The sequence below is a fragment of the Podarcis filfolensis genome (genome assembly GCF_964270895.1).
Source record: "Podarcis filfolensis genome assembly, chromosome: 13".
NCBI classification, from domain to species: Eukaryota; Metazoa; Chordata; class Lepidosauria; order Squamata; family Lacertidae; genus Podarcis; species Podarcis filfolensis.
This window is the reverse complement of record NC_139615.1, coordinates 30,962,488-30,981,639: the sequence shown is the minus strand read 5'-3', so window position 1 is coordinate 30,981,639 and position 19,152 is coordinate 30,962,488. Positions and strand designations below refer to the sequence as shown.

At 45.4% G+C, this 19,152-nt stretch overlaps 1 protein-coding gene across 10 annotated transcripts in view; it reads right to left on the bottom strand.

Annotated features, from left to right (window-relative positions):
* Positions 1-19,152, bottom strand: part of SRCIN1 (SRC kinase signaling inhibitor 1) — a 321,699-nt gene that overhangs the window by 202,080 nt on the left and 100,467 nt on the right. For 3 of the 10 annotated variants that reach the window (XM_083582373.1, XM_083582372.1, XM_083582374.1), the window contains one exon: positions 13,218-13,280. The exons of the other annotated variants lie outside the window; for them this stretch is intronic. The gene's annotated coding sequence lies outside the window, so the exon portion shown is untranslated. The remainder of the gene's footprint in view (positions 1-13,217; positions 13,281-19,152) is intronic. 10 annotated transcript variants of the gene reach the window in all.

The following is a 19,152-nucleotide window of genomic DNA, read 5'->3' as shown; positions in this document are numbered from 1 at the left end:
CTAGCTTGACAACTTACAAGATGCTTCAATAATGGACACAGTAAGAGATTTAGCTAGATGGCTGCTGGTTACTAGCTGTTACACCACCTACCCACCTACGTAAGGAGGACTGATAAAAAATAGTATGACAGGTTGGAACGCAAGCAGTGAAGGAGGCAAGAAACCAGAAGAAGCCTGTTGGAAGAAAGGTCCAGCGAAAGAAGAATTCTTTACCATCCAGCAGTACAGGGTGGGATGTGCGTGTATGTAAGTGTTTGGTTCCCATGACATTTCCTACTCTTTGCAAATGTCCCCCACAAGCCCCAAAAGGTTGGCGCCCCCTGAGCTAATGAATATGCGTACATAAATACGTACAACTGCTCCAAGCCATCATAATGCAGAATGGGTTTGCCAACCTCGAAGGCGCATAGAGTAACTTGTCAAAAGATGCTTCGAAAGAGAGAGCCTCCCTTTCCCTCTTGAAGTCTTGTTCCCATTTTAAAAAGACAACACAGCACAGAGCAAGCAGATCTGCTCCATTCCGGTTTGACAAACCCCCAAACTCATGCACAAACCAGCATTTCGGATGCCCCGGGTTAGGAGCTGTGACGATGTCAGAAAGCATAAGAGTGAGCTCCCCCACTCCAGAACCGACAGGGGGACCACTGTCAGAAACTCAGAAAGCATTTATTCTTTCCCTGGCTACAGCAACACTCAGCCGCACTGTCACTTGGGAGGCAGTGCAGCTGCCACTGGAAACAAATGTCTTCGTTTTCCATGGGCTGGGAAGGAAAAATGCAGCATGGATCTCTGCCCAGAGGTATGGAAGCCCTGGGCTCAAGCCCTCTACACTCCGCCAAGGATCTCTTGCAGAATGGGTTGCCATAACCCTGCTCTACCTTGATGACAGCCTTCTCAAAGGCAAAGAGGAAGGTGAGGGGGCGATGCCTTTCCTATGGATCACCAGCATTCCAGTTTGAAAGCTTGAAGGCAGCTTAATGGAGGGGTGTGTGTATGAGTGTGTGTGTGTGTGTGTGTGTGTGTGTGTGTGTATGCCTCCACTAGGGAAGCTGCAGCCGGTAGATCAAGGTGAGGTTCCTGTGGCCCTTCAGGTGTTCCTGGACTAAAACTCCCATCATCCCCGGCCATTGGGCATGCTGGGCTGCAGCTGATGGGAGCTGGAGTCCAACCTATGGACTCATCCCCGCAGTTAGACGTACCAAACAGCATAAGATGCAGAATACTGGCATTTACAGGTTGTATCCAACTGAGTTCTACTTAGAGTAGAACTAGCAATAGATACAACCCAATGGGAGAAATGAAATGTAGCCCTAAGGCAGACTTCCTCAAACTCGGCCCTCCAGATGTTTTGAGACTACAATTCCCACCATCCCTGACCACTGGTCCTGCTAACTAGGGATCATGGGAGTTGTAGGCCAAAAACATCTGGAGGGCCGAGTTTGAGGAAGCCTGCCTTAGGAGATTGAGCCATTAATGAAAGCATTTCTGCTCACCTGGTGGAACAATCTTTCCTCTACTTTTTTGCACTATTTTTGGGGTTATCCACCCCACCCCCACACAAAAACGCCAATTTGCAGGCGGCATGAAAAGCAGTGGTGAAAAGTCCGGTTGTACTAATTTACGTCCTTGCTTGGGCTTCTGCTGGTGGGACCATTTAATTGACTCCAGCGACGTGTGTTTTTAGTTGCATTGTGTGTTTTAATTAGCGGGGTTGCTTTATTGTTTATTTTAATTAATATATTTTAATGTTGTGCAACTGGTTTTTATACTTTAGAAGCCTGTTTTGGCATCGATGGAATATAAGGAAGTTAGAACAACAGCCAAAAAACATCCATGGCATAGGAAATCCATTAGTGGATTTTCCTTTAAAACAAATCCTTGTCCCTAAAATAAACACACTTAATAAAGCAAACAGCGGGGACAGCAGTCTGAATTAGGACAGTAGTACTGGGGAAGTGGGTATTTAACCTCACCCCTCCAACATTACCCAAATCAAAAAAAAACCCGCCACCCGTCTTCCAGAAGCTGCTATTAATCCTGCTGGTGGGAAGGACAGGCCTAATATAAGCAACTGCATTCCCACTCATTCTATCCAGCTAATCAAACTGCTGTTTCAGAGGAAGGATGTGTGATTTCAAATGCAAAAATGGCACAGAAGGCATTACTCCTCCACACCCAACTAATGGCTGGTGCCATGCTGTAATTATCTGTAAAGGTAAAGGACCCCTGGACAGTTAAGTCCAATCAAAGGTGACTATGGGGTTGCGGCGCTCATCTCGCTTTCAGGCCTAGGGAGCTTGCATCTTTCCACAGACAGCTTTCCAGGTCATGTGGCCAGCATGACGAAACCACTTCTGGCGCAACGGGACACTGCGACGTATGCCAGAGTGCACGGAAACGTCATTTACCTTCCCACCGCAACAGTACCTATTTATCTACTTTCACTGGCATGCTTTCGAACTGCTAGGTTGGCAGGAGCTGGGACAGAGCAAAGGGAGCTCACTCCGCCGTGGGGATTCGAACTGCCGACCTTCCAATCGGCAAGCCCAAGAAGCTCAGTGGTTTAAACCACAGTGCCACCTGCATATCTCTCTCTCTCTCTCTCTCTCTCTCTCTCTCTCTCTCACACACACACACACACACACACCATATAGATCATATATCTACCATATACCATATGTATATCATATCTATATATCTATATACTATAGCACATAGTTAAATGATGGGATTGCTTTCACAAATTATATTGACAGCCAGTAACTTAGACAGCTTTAAAAGGCGATTTAGAAAAATCCATGGAGATCAGGGCTACTATCAATGACTACTCCAGGACCCAGAGGCAGCATGCATTTGGAGAGTGTTATTACTTCCTGCTTGTGGGATCTTCTCGTAGGCACTGGGTTCATTCACCTGTATGGGAAACAGGATGCTAGACTAGGTAGGCCTTGGGTCTGATCTACTAGGGCTCTTACGATTGCCTTTGCATCTGCTCTACTTGTATATTTGTAAATAAATGAAATATTTTAAAGAGACCTGGGAGAGGTGTGTTTGGAGAGAGAGAGAGAGAGTTTGGATTTGATATCTCGCTTTATCACTACCTGAAGGAGTCTCAAAGCGGCTAACATTCTCCTTTCCCTTACTCCCCCACAACAAACACTATGTGAGGTGAGTGGGGCTGACAGACTTCAAAGAAGTGTGACTAGCCCAAGGTCACCCAGCAGCTGCATGTGGAGGAGCGGGGACGCGAACCCGGTTCCCCAGATTGCAAGTCTATCGCTCTAAGCCACTACACCACACTGGCTCCACAAGCTGTGGAGCACCCTGGATAAATTCAATATGACTCTGCACGGGAATCCTGGAATGCAGATTCTAAGTGTGTGGAGGGCTCACAGACTGAAGAAGCCTAGGAAATTTTGTAATAAAGCCTTTGCCTATTTCCAAAAAGACAATAACATACAGGCACCAGGTAAGCCACTCTGGGGAGGTCATTCCACAACTGGGGTGCCACTACTGAGAAGGCCCTCTCTCCATCAGCCACCTGCAAATCCTACTTTGGTGGGTACACCCAGAAAAAGTCTTCAGAAGATGGTATCTGTGGTTGGGCAAGTCTATGGGAATCTTAATCTTAGGGTCGTGAGTTCAAGCCCCACATTGGGTAAAAGATTCCTGCAACTTGATCCCTTCCAACTTTACAATTCTATTATTCTAAGTGGGTGACGATGATTATTTGGGTAATCTGGCCCCAAGCTATTTAGGGCACTTTGAAATTACCCTGGAATCAGATTGAAAAAGTTGCATGCATGTCTTGGGGGTGGGGGTCCACATAGGCCAAAAAAAGGGGGGGTTGGGAGCACACAACATCTTTGTACAGGGAGAAATTTATTTCTAGAATGCTGGAACGCAAGAACTAAAACAAGATCAGAAATAAGACAGAAGAGCATTTGTTGGAATTTTTTGTTGTTTTTTCCCCTGGGTTGTTTTGTTTTTTTGCTTCTTGTTGTTAGGGAAAATGGTAATTTTAATTAAAAGGCAAAATGGAAATTGACTTGAAGCACAGAGTTATTAAAAAGCCGTTGAGGCTGTGAATTACTCCTCTCTGTGCTTCCTGCTGTGGGAGGGCAATTACGCTGCAAGTGGGAGCCCTGATGGCCTGGCCTCTCTAAGGAGGTGCTAAGTGGGGAAGGTTGAAAAAGAATCCCTAAGCAGCCTGGAAGGCCAAACCTCATTCCCCCAACCTCCATCTGCACAGATCTCAGCTAACTTGCCTAACTCCCCCCCCCCATTCAGTTTCTCATTGAAGCAGGACTTCTGTGGACATTTGCAAAGGTTCTTTCCAGTCTTCCACTGCATTCAGCCTCACAGCAATCCAGCGAAATAGGCTGCTATTGTTCCCATTTTACAGCTGGGGAATGCAGACCGAGGCCTCGTCTACAAAAAACTACAGGTCATGTGTTAAAATTGTTCCTGGGCTTAAAGGCGGATTTAGGAGAGTTCCCTGTACTGGGCGGCATGCCAAAAGGGTGCCACAACAATGACTTAGAACAAAAGGCGAGAAGCGGGGAGGCATCGAATTTTGGCATCACACAGGGTGCCACTGAAATTTGAAAGCCCAAAGTTTGCCACTGCTGGGCTACACCATTTCACACTAGCAGGTGGAGGGGGGGTCAAATGTTTGACTGTACCCCTATGGGAGGAGGAATCTGTAAACATAGCAATCTATTACGCCAGGGGGAAGGTTCAGCCTTGCCTAGGAGAATTGTGACCGCCTTGACCTGGATCTTAGGAGGAGGTCCACCCATATAATCCGCTGTTTGATTAACCTATATCCGAAAAAGCATGACTTGCCCTTCATGTCCCATTGCTGCCCCACTCTCCAAGCACTGCTCCTGAGTGCGATGTTTGTGCTAAGTGGTGAGGACAGACTTGAACCTGCAACAGCCACAGCTTGCTAGCTGGGAACTCGTTGATGGAGCCAGCCGTCGGCGTCCAGAGGCTGGCCAGGACAGAAGAGCCATTCCTGCAAGGACACCAAGCAAAGCGGTGCCAGTGCATAGGCAAAACCCCTGGTGCATTGGAGCCAGGACAGTGAGGTGTCTCTCCTGCCACTCAAAGCCCAGATCTGAGCATTGGGAGAGTCTAATACGTGGGTTGCGGGCTAGTCATTTCTCCGTAGCCTTGAATGTGCAGAGGCCTGATTCTGGTAGCCACAGGGTTCAAGCTTTTCGTGGTGAATGAGCCCAGCTTGTAAGGAGAGGAATACAGGGCTTGGTGGGTTGGCAACCCAGAATGCCTCTCGTTTCCCCTTATGAAATCCAGAGAGACTGGGCAGGGCTCCTTGGCTCCAGAAATGGAGGTGGAGAACACAAACCTGCGGGAGAGTGGAGTAGTAGTGCAGGCTTTAGCCCCCATCGAAAAATCTGTAGATCTGGCACTGTTTTACAGTCAAATATTGAAAAATATAGAGTATCTTCACAACACTGGTGGACTGAACCCTCATGATAAAACAAAACAAGCCTGAAAAACAAATAGAGGGAGATCTTGCGGTAGGAAGCTTGTGCCTGCATCTGTGCCTCTGCCAGTCTCCAATATCTGCCAATGCAGCTTTCCTCCTTGGAATTTTACAGCGCTGTTAATAAGGGGCAATCAGCTGTTGGCGGCTTTCATTCATTTCCAGCCAATTACTCAACTCATTCCTCAAAAAGGGTACACCGAGCAAAACGTGAGCAACATCCTCAAGAGCGGAGCGAGGGGGTGTGCGGATGAGGAAAGTTCCCAAGTCAGGTAGGATGGGAGGTTCGCAGCTGTCTATGCCTCTGGCCATCATTACAACTTGTAGCAATTAATTCTGTGGGTTAATCATGCATCACTTGAAGGAGTACTTCCCTTGGTCCACACTGAACTTGTCTCAAACCAGCATCACCGGATGATCAGAAGTTCTAGGGCGATCAGTGAAAAGGGTTCCCTTCTGCACTGCAGCCTCTGTAAAACCAACAGGTCATTCCCAACGCTCGGTCAAAGGTGTTGCTGGTAGGGGTACAGCAAGGCAACAGGAACCAGAGGCATGTTTTGTTCCTGGCCATTGGTGGAGCTGTTGCATGCGTTTTTCAGCACATGCTAGTGACAACCGCTGCACCCGCTTCTCAGACAGCACTCTAAGTCACTCTCAACTGGCTGGGGAGAGATTTGCAGTTTCTAAGCACCAATATACATATTGCAGGCTTGAAGGATGGGGAACCTGTGACATTCCCACAACAGACATGCTTCCACAGGGCCTGGGCAACGTATGAATACAGAAGAATGCTTTTATCATACAAGCAGGGTAGGGTCATAGGATTTTGGAAAGGCAAGGGAGGGTTTTTCTCTTTTTGCCCTTTCCAGGAATATGCAACCTTTCCACAATTCGATAAGCATTTTCACACAGGCAGATTTGCCACTAAATGACTGCAAACCTTAAGTGACTTATATGTATGAAAACAGCCAACACAGTTCCTTGCAACACTTTTCAGTGCGGGCATTTGATACGATCCACTTCAAGGCCTTGTGTGATTTGTCACCGAGTCATACACATGGGTGTGTGAAGCAGCTCTTTGCTGACTAAATCAATAAATCATTTTGGAAACTAACAAAACTCTGAAATGGCGAATGGTGCTGAAACACTGGCTTTTACGAGTCAGATACAGCCATAATTCAGCTCCAAATTGTCTAAGGTTCTGCTTGATCCAAAATGGGCCTAAATTATAGAGTGGCGTTGTTGTTGTTAAATAATGATAATGATAATGATGAGGATGTTGAGGATAATTTAATCCTGCCCCTCAACATCAGGTCCAGGGCGGGTTACATCAATTTAAAATTCAATGTTGAAAAACGATTTAAACAAGTCACAGGAATGGGGAGGTGTTCCCCCTACCCCAAAAACATGTATCTCAAGTGTCAAAGGCCAGGTTAAAGAGGTGAGTCTTTATCGTATGACAGAAACTATACAGTCGTACCTTGGATCCCGAACACTTTGGAACTTGGACGTTTGAACCCGAACGCTGCAAACCCGGAAGTGAGTGTTCCAGTTTGTAAATATTATTCGGAACCCAAACATCCGACAGGGCTTCCACAGCTTCTGGTTGGCTGCAGGAGCTTCCTACAGCCAATCAGAAGCTGTGCCTTGGTTTCCAAACATTTTGGAAGTCAAACGGACATCCGGAATGAATTCCATTCGACTTCCAAGGTACGACTGTATAATGAAGGCACCAGATGGACCTCTGTGGGAACAGAATTCCACAACCTAAGAGGTGCCTGAGAGAATGCCCCCTCCCGGGCCACTGCTACTACTACTGAGCTTTTGCTGGTGACAGAACCACCAACAAAACCCTCTCTGCTGATCTTAACATCTTTGAGGGTCTGTAGGGAAGGAGGGGTTATATTGGCCCATAGCTGCAAAAACAAAACATCTTGTGGCACCTTAAAAACTAATTGTTTTATTATGGCATAAGCTTTTGTGGACTACGGTAGATGTCATCTGACGCATGAGATGTTATCCTTGGTTGGAAGAGGTGTGCATGTCACACAGACACAGACACACACACCTGAGGAGGTTCAAGTAGTCATGAAATATATTAAGGGCAACTTGTGACAAATCAATACAAGCTCATATGTATGCAAAATACAGTGGTGCCTCAAGTTAAGAACGTAATTCGTTCTGGAGGTCTGTTCTTAACCTGAAACTGTTCTTAACCTGAGGTACCACTTTAGCTAATGGAGCCTCCTGCTGCCGCCGTGCAATTTCTGTTCTCATCCTGAAGCAAAGTTCTTAACCCGAGGTACTACTTCTGGATTAGCGGAGTCTGTAACCTGAAGCGTCTGTAACCCAAGGTACCACTGTAGTATGCAACAGCTTCTGTTGTGGTGTTCCCTAAAGTCCTCCCCAGCACCACAACCTCGCACACAGATGTTGTTGTGTGTTAATCTTTTTTTATTGCTTTTGTTGACTGGTTTTATTGTTATGGGTGAGAATGGTTGCAATTAGCTGTGAGCCACTTTAGAAACTTCAACAATAATCTTATCCCAACAGAGGTAGGTAGAGCTGAGAGAAGGACTTAATAAAATGCTGAAACAGGACCTGAGGCCCTAGACCCTGGTGCAACAAAGCTGAGGGGCCACTTGGGACAAAATCCAGATCTTTGGCCAATATAAAGTCCATGGGCTAGTGGACAGATTTGAGTGTGGTCCTTTGCCAAATTCCCAGTTCTGCCATGGGCTCACTGATCACAATCTAGCAAATGCAATCCCTCATCAGAAGTGTGGACCTCTTGACCAGCCAGATGTTGTTGGGTGCCAATTCCCATCAGCTGCAAGGATATGGGGAGTCGCAATCCAACAATGTCCAACTGCTCACAGGTTCCCCTCCCCTGCGCTACGCAGAAAGCGGGGCTGCATCCAGAAGTGGGATTCAGTTTCGGTTTCCCATCTGCAGAATGGGAATAAGACTCACCTACCTTATGGGGTTGTTGGCATTACACAAAAGTGCAAAAACATTCCAAAGCACTTTGCCAATTGGGAGTGTTCTATTGTAACCCAGGTTCCCCCCCCCCATTTATAATTCACTGGATAATATCTTCCAGATACCCAAATCAAACCAACAAGAAATGTAAAGTTTCATCATACATTAACTATCCCCCTTTAACATAAATAATTCACCCTTCCCTCCTCCCAAGCAGTACCAAAATAAAATGTATTATAATAGCATGTTACACGTGAAGGTCGAGACTGCACAACCAGACCTTTTTGAATTCCTCAACCTTGTTTCGCCTTTTATATTAGCAAACCTCATGCTGTCAAGTCCAAAATGAATTGGTCTATATATAAACAATACTTATCATTTATATAGCAATTTAAAAGCGTTCCAAATCCTTCCTATCAATTACCTTGTTATAATTCTTGCATTAACCCTGTAAGATCAGACAAGTGACATGATCCCCCATATTTGGAGACAGGGCTGAGAGAGAGGGTGGCTTGCTTTAAGGTTACCTAGTAAGTTCATGGCAGAGGCAAGATTCACAGCTTCCCGATTCACAGCTCAGTCTCTTAACATCTATGTTAATCCACAGCATACATTTAAGCACTCTTATACCACTTTAACAATCATGGCTTCACCCAAAGGATTCAGGGAACTGTTGGTTGTTAATGGTGCTAGGAACTGTAGCTCTGGGGCAGTCTCCTGACAACTCTCAGCACCTGTATCAAACTATAGCTCCCAGGATTTTTTGGAGGACACCGTGACATAAGAATGTTTTGAATGTATATTGGGAGAATGTGACCACCGTCTCATTTTTACAGCGTTGGAGGATCAACCCTTTTGCCACACAGGCTGCTCTCCCTAACAAAATAATAGCCCTGCTTCCCCCGCATAACCCCATGGCTCAAATTCCAGATGGCCTATAACCAATGACTCCTCATGAGAAGAGATGACTCCCTGGAAAAACAAAAAAAAAATTTTCTTCCAGTAGCACCTTAAAGACCAACTAAGTTAGTTCTTGGTATGAGCTTTCGTGTGCATGCACACTTCTTCAGATACACTGAAACAGAAGTTGCCAGATCCTTCTATATAGTGAGAAGGTGGGGAGGGGTATTACTCAGAAGGGTGGTGGGAATGGGTGGTTGGCAGATAGCTGTGATGAGCCTGTTGACGACTCTTAACGACTGCAATAGGTCTTACAGGAAAAAGCAAGGGCTGAGAAGGTGAAAAATGGCTTTGTCATGTATAATGAGATAAGAATCCAATGTCTTTGTTCAGACCAGGTCTCTCCATGGTTTTAAGTTTGGTAATGAGTTGCAATTATCTGAAGAAGTGTGCATGCACACGAAAGCTCATACCAAGAACTAACTTAGTTGGTCTTTAAGGTGCTACTGGAAGGAAAAAAATTTTTTTGTTTTGACTATGGCAGACCAACACGGCTACCTATCTGTCCCTGGAAAAGACCCTGATGTTGGGAAAGATGGAGGGCACAAGGAGAAGGGGACGACAGAGGACAAGATGGTTGGATAGTGTTCTTGAAGCTACCAGCATGAGGTTGACCAAACTGCAGGAGGCAGTGGAAGACAGAAGTGCCTGGCGTGCTCTGGTCCATGGGGTCACGAAGAGTCGGACATGACTAAACGACTAAACAACAACAACCTCTGGCCACCACAGTGAGGAAAAATGAGAGGAGGAAGGAGGACCTTGGTTAACTAGGAAAGAACTAGCCCCTGTGGTGCATCCTATGCAGGGCTGGATTTAGGTCTGATAAGGCCCTAAGCTACTGAAGGTAATGGCGCCCTTTATATGTCTAGCTGTCCTTTGTCAACAACAAATTGTCGCTGTTTTTGTGTTGAATATATGCTATATGGTAATTTATGGACCTCATAGGTATCTAAAGCCATTTGCACATCACAAAATATGTGATATTTTAGGGAGCAAGCTAGCAGGCGGGGCCCATTATTTACATCATAGGAGCCTACACAACACAAAACACTGACAATGTAGGTTTTATTTTATTTGTTTTTTATATTATATTTTGGAAATGTACATCCAGGGTTTTTTTCCCTTTACATTTTTTGCGGGCCCCCAAGAGAATGGGACCCTAAGCTGTAGCTTGTTTAGCTTATACGTACGGTAAATCTGGCACTGATCCTATGCATGCTTTCTCAGATGTAAGTGCCATTTATTTCAGTGTAAAGCCGGTTCGGATTACAGTCTAAAGCTGCACGAATATACAGTGAATACAGTATGGACTAAAATGGCTGCCCGCAGCTCGCAACAACTATTTGCTCCCAGATACTTCAGGGGCATCTAGCAACAAAGAGGGTTTTTGTCTGGGAAAGGGCAGCTGCATATCTCATGGGGTTGCTTTTCCTTCGCCATTAAAGCAGCAGCTTTAAGCAGGCTCTTGTGCTTAATATAAGATGGCTTTGGAGAACCTGTGGCCCTTCAGATATTGCTGGACTACAACTCCCATTAGCCATCTGAACCACCTGATTCCCTTTTTTGCGCCCCTCAACCACTGAGGTCTCCTGACAGGGACACTTTTGGTGTCCCACATGCCCCTGAAGTTCAGTCTGAGCCTTAATGTGGCAGGTCCTGCCCTTGCCAGTAGAAATTTGGCAGGATCTATATCCCTGCTCATCTGTAGACATCTTCTAAAAACAGTATTCAGAGACGCCTTTCAAACGTGATATCCTTTGCCAATCAACTCTTACTAACCTGTTCAGTGTTTTCATTGCCATACTTTGCTTCAGGTCCCAATGAAAGTATGGTTTATAAATAAATAAATAAATCCATTTTAAAACAATGCTACCTAAGGCTGATGGGAGTTGGAGTCCAAACCATATATGACAGGCCATAGATTCTCTACCCCTGGTATAAGATGTCATTAGGCCCTTAGTTCCAAGGCACAGCATTGCACTGAACGTCATAGGTATGTGTGAGGCAGCAGGATTAGTAAACAAATTTTTGCAGCTAGTAACTTTCCGGGGCCTATTAGCAAGGCTGACATAAATGATAAATAAATAATGGCAGTACAAGTTTCTACTCTCTCTTGATATGTTTCCTTTTTTACACTCTTTTCTCTCCGCACACACATACCCCGCTGCTCTCTGCTAATTTAAATAGGCTTAAGCATTTCTTGGCAGCTGTCTCACTTCAAAATGCAGCTCACCCAGAACATTCAAAGCCAGCGCTTGCCATGGAAATAAAATCTATTATTGTGACAGACGCAGCAGGGTTTGCTGCTGCGAAGGCTAGAGTGCATTTTGCATTCCTATTATTAGATTTTTATTAGTGTTGGGCTTGTTTGGTTTTTAAAGCCATCGCTTACAATAAAGCCACAGTCATCAGGCTAAAAATGGAACCCCTTCAGCATAAAGGCCGTTAGAGTCCGTAGTTAGGGATATAAGCTTCAGCCAGGCCACTGCACAAGCCTGTTCACTTGCACTCTCCAAAATGAAGAATGCCCAGATATAGCTCCATTGGTTAGAGCATGGTGCTGTTAACACCAAGGTCGCAGGTTCAATCCCTGGGACGGCTGGATATTCCTGCATTACAGGAGGTTGGACTAGATGATCCACAGTGTCCCTTCCAACTCTACAATTCTGGGATTACGGGCTCCACCACTGGAGTTTGGCACAGCAATAAGGAAATGGTGAGCAGTGACGAGAGCAAGGAAAAAAGGAGTTGTGGAGTGGGCCCAATGTGTAGGGCCAGCAAAAGGGCTATACTATAGCAATGAGATGATGGCGCCTTGCCCAAGCCCCAAGCCGCCCCACAAAGCTAGAGAAAAGACTGCCAGCAAAACACTAGTCACTGTAAGGACTGCTGTAAGCAGGGACAAACCAAGCCAAGGAGGTCAACAGAGCATAGACAGGGGTGGGGAAACAAATTTGCTCCATTTGCCGTTTAATGCAAACTTCCTGAATTGGCACTTCCAAAACCAATACACAAATCGAAACACAACTCTCTGTCTCACTTCTCTGGATTTTGCAATGAAAGTTGTCCAGCCAAAGAACATGTACAAAAAATGCGTACGCCTGTGAAAGTAACATGCAAAAACTACATTCTGCTTGGGGGAAACTGCTTGCAAAAAATACTCACACTAGGCAAAATTGTAAGACGAAATACATGTATTGTGAAAATGCATACAGCTTTTCATCCATACGTTTCCCCCACTTTACTTTTTTTTTTACAATCACAAAGGGGCAAACTGAATTTAAGACTGGTAGAAGGGCACACGAAACTGGCAGAAACTGAAATTGACGGGTTTGTCGATGCCTGAGCAGCATAGACAGCAGGAGCAGAGACCAACATCAGCTTGCTCATCATCAGGTGACAACAGTCCTGATCCCTCACTGGGCAGGAACAGCATGGAAGTGAGGCTTTAGTGACCCTTTCTAAATCAGCAGGCACTGACAAACGATTCACTGTTCGCCTTAGCAAAAATCCACAAAACAAGCAACAGAGGTTTCCTCCCAAGCCTGAAAGGCATCATGGTGACTAAGATTCCAATTACACTTTAAAAAGCATATATATGCGCGCAAAATAAGGAAAGGGGTCCAAGTGCTACATGAGGTGGTTGCAATGGAAGAATGGTGACTGGGTGGGTTGGTGGTGTGGTTTCGGAGGAACAGTTAAAACGGTGACGGATGGAAGGGAGAGGATCCCACCAGTTAATACAACCACCCCGGATACTAACCTGGTGACTTTAAACAAAGGGAACAGAGTCCAGGTTTCTTCCCTCCTGCAATTCGCCCGACGCCTGGTTAAGGACAGGAAAGGAGGAAATTCAGGAACAAACAAATTCAGAAAGGGATTGGGGGCAGTGGGTGGGGGAGGATGAACGGTGGGTGCTGGAGGCAAATATATTGGGGAAAACAGTGGTGTGGGGTTTGTTCGTTTTTTAAACAAAACAACATCAGGAAAGATTTTTTTGTTTAAAAACTTAAAACACAAACACAATGAAAGATGGGAAACGAGAGAGGAGGCCGTCATTATTTTTGTTTTGTTTATTGCATCGCCCCAAGTTGCAGTCTTGGGACTTCACTCACCAGGCTAGAGATCGATTGCCTGCCACCTGCAACAACCACAGGAAACGAAAACAAAACCCACGCAGGCTTGGTTCGTACACTTACCAGGTTCACACACTTACCAGGCTGGAGCAGGTGCCACGCACCCCACCCTCTCTTCCAAACACCTGAGTGGCAGGTAGGGGGCTCCTCGTGGAAAGCAAGACGTTTCCCCTCCCCCAGCCACACAATGCTTCAGCCTCAGAAAGGCGGTGCCTGGAAAATTGGGAATTCATGGAGAATGCCAACATCAGATGTCACGTGGAGAGGGGGAAAATGGGAGGAAGCATATGGCGCTGGCTCAGGAAGCATCTGAGTCAGCTTGCACATTGCACTAGGGCACCTCCCCACTCTAAAGCACCATCCACTCACACAATGTGTGAACTGGCAGCTTCCTGGACCCCCCACTGCTACAACATTCATTTCAGAAATTGTCAAAGATGCAGCTGAAGTTGGCAAGTTAGGTGGATCATCACACCAATGGATGGAAGCCTGATTCTTGATACCCCCACCTTGAAGTGGTGCGTGTGGAATTATAGCTGCTGTATCCCTTGCCTCTTTCTTTCAGCAGCCCATTCTCCTGCCTTCACCCCCAAGCTGCTGTAGTGGTATGGGTGTTGAATTAGGACCAAGATGACCAGAGTTCAAATCCCTGCTCAGCTATGAAACGCACCGAGTGACCTTGGGCCTATCACTGCCTCTCGGTCTAACCCACCTCACAGGGTTGTTTTTAGGATTAAATGCAGAAAGGAAGAACAATGTACACCACCTTGAGCTCCTTGGAGAAAAGATGGGAACTAAATAAATAAAATAGATAGCAGAGAAGCTGGCAAAACTGGAATCCTTTTGGCCACAGCAGGGGAGGTGTAATTGAGCAAAAGAGCCTTGGATTAAAGGTTGAATTAAGTAAATTCGCAACTCATTGTCCTGCAGTTAAGCATCCTGAGAATCTTTCATTTAAACACCCACAAACAAGTGTCTAGTCCTCATGACTCCACAATACATTTGAGAACAAGTGGGCAACGCAGTTCCACAAGGAAATATAGAAGACATAGAACGTGAGCTTAGATGCAGAATTTAGCTTTCCAAGCATCCTAGTCTAGCTTTATTTTATTTTTATAAAATGAGCTTCTAGCCCTCATGATTATAATTTTTTTGAAAATACATGGGCAGCAGCTGGAGAAATCTCAGATGTCAGAATGGTATCTGCAGAAGATCTCATGCTCTCTGCCTTTTCCCATGACCAGCAACAGTAGTGGAATAAATAGGGGAAAAGAGGGGGGAGGCTGCAGAAGGACAAATTGTACAGTAGGAAAATGTGTGCTATACAGCAGGAAGGAAACGTATAAAGAGTCTCATTAAATTAATAAAATCAGTCATTAAACTAAACATAGAGAACAGGTTGCAGAATCCTACTTTTCTTGTAGGATTCTTTCTTATGGGGCACGGGGATATATTGGAACACATAATGCTTTGAACAGAATTAACCGTATGCAATAACAGTGAGAACAGAAAACACACCTGCGACCTTCTCCAACTCCCCATGTCATTTCCCATACAAACGGGAAACCCCCAACACCCATGACCCTTGAGAACAGCATGCACACACTTAATTCCACTGACCCCCCGAGGCCATTTCCACCAACAGTATTGTGCGCAAATGAGCCACAGGAAACTTAACCGAGCGCAGACGAAACACCACAAGCACAGAGTTGCCCTCATCCACATAGAGGCACATACCTGCACACACAGCCTTACCCAAAGTGGCAAAGAGGCCCAAGGGCGTTTTCATGCATAGTCAGGCTGCATTAGAGCCTGCAGACCACCAGAGAGCAGTTGGCATCTTCACTATCAGCAAGCCACTATTTAATCCTACAGCTCCTGCACTTCCTTCCCTCCGGAAGGAAAAGCCTGGAATCTGATCCAACTTCCAAGCACTGGAAGACTCCACAAACCATCAGAAGGGCTGCCTCAGTGGGCTGTATCTTTGAAACGAGGAACCAGCCCCTAAGTCCATTTTGGCCAGCTGAGATGCTAGGGATGCCGTTTGCATATGACATAGGTCTTTGGCTGAACCAGTCTACAACATGCTATGGAAGGTAAATGGTTCCCTTGAGCCTGATCTTCCTACCACCTAGGAAGGTCATCATTTCACAGGATTATATGAAGTTAAAAGAGAGTGAAAGGCAACAGAGTCTCACCAAACCTCCCACAAGTGAGTCCAGCAATCTGGAATCTGGAGCGTATGCCACAACTCCTTGGGAGAGCAGGAAAAGGGAAGAATGTGGTATTGGTTGCAGAATTACGCTTTCTGAAATAGCTCAGTTTCCCTTAAAGAATAAAGGGCAAGTTTCTAGCACTGCTGGTTGCAAAGTCATGTCTACTGTAATCTTAGGCTAGATAGAGATGTGACTGCAGTACATAAAAAAGACAAAATATGTAAATATGTAATATATGTGTTATGTGTGTGTGTGTGTGTGTGTATATATATATATATATATATATATATATATATATATATATATATAAATTGTGGGCAGGTTGTCACAGGGCAAGTTTGTCTAAACAACTATCTGTCTTTTAGAAGACATCTGAAGGCAACCCTGTTTAGGGAAGTTTTTAATGTTTGATGCTTTATTGTGTTTTTAATATCCTGTTGGAAGCCATCCAGAGCGGCTGGGGAGGCCCGGCCAGATGGGAGGGGTAAAAGTAATAAATAATAATAATAATAATAATAATAATAATAATAATAATAATTGGCCTTGAGGAATGCTCCACAGGAAGAAGACACTCACACCCTCAACGGGGTCATCAGCCTTTATGATCAGGAAGACCATTCCTTTCCAACTTCAGTTACTGAAGATGCTACTGAACAATACCTACTAGTAGTCATAAACTCATTCTGGAGCTTATTATCTTAGGTGGTGCTACAGATCCCGCAAAAGAAAGAAATAAAAAATTGGGGGGAGGGGGGTTTCCTGTAATTTTTTTTTTAAAAATCCAAACAGCAAAATTTTACATGATAGGTTATAAATGATGCATTTTATGGTGTTAAAGTAGTAAAATAAGATTAGTTTTGATTAGAAAGTTAATTACTGAGTACATTTCCTTCAAAAGGTCTGTGTCTGGCACTCTCACTGACAAACTCCACGCAAAACCACACCGCAAGGTTTCAAAATTCACAGAAATTTTACATTTCTAGTTACATGCATCTCCTAAGTGGCATTTCAATCCAGGATGTATCCAATCTCATCTGTTATGTATTAAAAATTCTTGAGCTGCAGCTGTGCAAATGTCAGAACCGCTGACATATCCGGAAACCTACTGCAATAAAAAAGGCAGCTTTATGCTGATCCCCTTGACCTTGAAAGCCTCACCTTCCACACTTGAGCCATAATAAAAATACAGTCAAGAGAGCCAGTGCTGATGTGTCAAATCCAGACTAAGTTAGTTGCGCTTTGATTCTGCTGAAATCAATGCAACAAGTAAGCCATCACTAAGCACATTCCCCACCTGCCCCCCCTCCAAGATCCACAATAAGTGTTGGGAACCTTTGGCCCTCCAAATGTTGCTGAACTCAGTTCCCATCCTCCCTGGCTACTGTCCATGCTTGCTGGGGCTGATGGGAGCCCCACATTTGATCTACAGTGTGGGACATTATGGAGAGGCTAGCCTCCTCCAGGCAATGGTGCAGTCAGGAAATTACGGTCTCACGCGGGAATTAGAAATCATTATTTCACTTATTTCTAATTTCACTTATTTTAAATGTAGTAAGCCAGCTTTGCTGCGTTTGGGTTTCCTCCTGCTCATTCTGCTGAACTCTGAACCTTCTGCACCAAAGTTCTGCCCTTATGGCTCCACTACCTCCAGGGATGTCTCGTGGCATTTCATAGGACCTATGATCTTTCACATGTACAGCCCGGAAGGCGCTAGGCCCATGAAAACCATGGGATGTTGGCAAAGTGTGGCATGCAAAGAGAGAGAAGGGAAAAGCCTTATCCAAACTGGTTGGCGTGTTTTTTGTGGGTGTATCCTGCAACACGCCACTGACACAATAACAGTGCATTAGCAGTAGATTTCTACTGATGCATCCACACATCACCATTCTGCTTTATTAGTTGTTCTGCGATGCTTCCCCAATGTTACTGCATTATGCTTGTCTGGAAGGGGCTCTTTCGCACTGCAGCGCAACGCACTGCAGCGCAACAAAAGCAGGGCAACGCACCCGCATGCGCACACACACACACACACACACATGGGAACATTTGCAGCATAAAAAGGTACAGAATTTCAGCAGGAAGCTATGGGACATGCGCCAATTCGAAACGAAGCAGGATGTCCGCCGCCAAACTTTTGCAGGCACAAAGAGTACTGAACGCGAGATCATGTGTAACCAGCCTGATATCATCATGAGCAAAGGACGTCTAGAGAAGCCGAGAGAGAGAGAGAGAGAGAGAGAGAGAGAGAGAGAGAGAGAGAGAGATAGGCCTATTCCTTCTGCAGCCTCCCTTTGCTTTACCGCCACCTTCTCAATGGATTCCCAAAGCTTTAAAAGAGCCTTTTGGTTTGGAAGGCAGCTGACGGCAACTGGTGCCAAACGCCTGGAGAAAGCAACCCTAAGATGCCTCTTTGATCCTTTGTCCTGCCAGGGAATGAGACTGTTTTCTCTTCTCCTTCCTCTCTCATTGTGCTTTTTAATTCAAGGTCTCCAAGGCCTGGGGTGAGAGAGACAGAGTGGGAAGAGGAGGGAGAGATGACACAAACGTTTAAGCTTTCACAAGAGTCTCATTCCGCAAGGGTTGGCAAGAGAGGGAGCCATGCCCAATTCCAGGAAAGCAACAGGCGCCTCTACTGTCCTCCATCCATCAAGGCCTGTCATTGTTTTGACCCTTTTTGTCCCATTTCTTGTCCCCTGGCTTCCACTCAAGTGCCATTCTCTGGCTTCTGACGCACGAGCTTGCAAGTTTTGCAAAGGTGGCGAGTGAGGGTGGAGGCCTTCTTGACTGGGCTTCTGTACAGCACCAGCGCCACTGTGATCTACATAATGCAATAACCCAAACAACAAAAGAACCAGGGAAGGAAGTCTTGCGGGGCTGGCGGCGGGCATTGTGGAATTAAAGCCTGGAGTTCTTCAGCTTCATCTCACAGCCAAAAACCTCAACCAAACACCCAATCTGAAAGGCCTGACCAATGTTGAGCTTCTCTGTTGGCTTCAGAATCTCTTAGATCTAAATTCTTGATTGGCTGCTCACCCTCTGTAAAGTCTTCCATGCCAGATCAGACCTAGCCCTGACGATTCAGTTGCTCTCCACACCCATCAAACCAGGGTTTCCTTATTTCAGTATGATGTTTTGAGGCATTGTGGTAGGGATATGGCTTCCTAATCCTTATGTGAACCTCAGGTGTAGCAGGCTGGGCAAATGCAATTAGGACTCCGCAATGCAGCCTGAGTAAATAAACCACACAGCAAACCAAGAATTTTTTAAAAAATAACGACACTTATTTTCCACTCTTACACAGACTTACACAAGTCTCCCATTAGCCAAGCCTGCTCAGCTTCAGTAG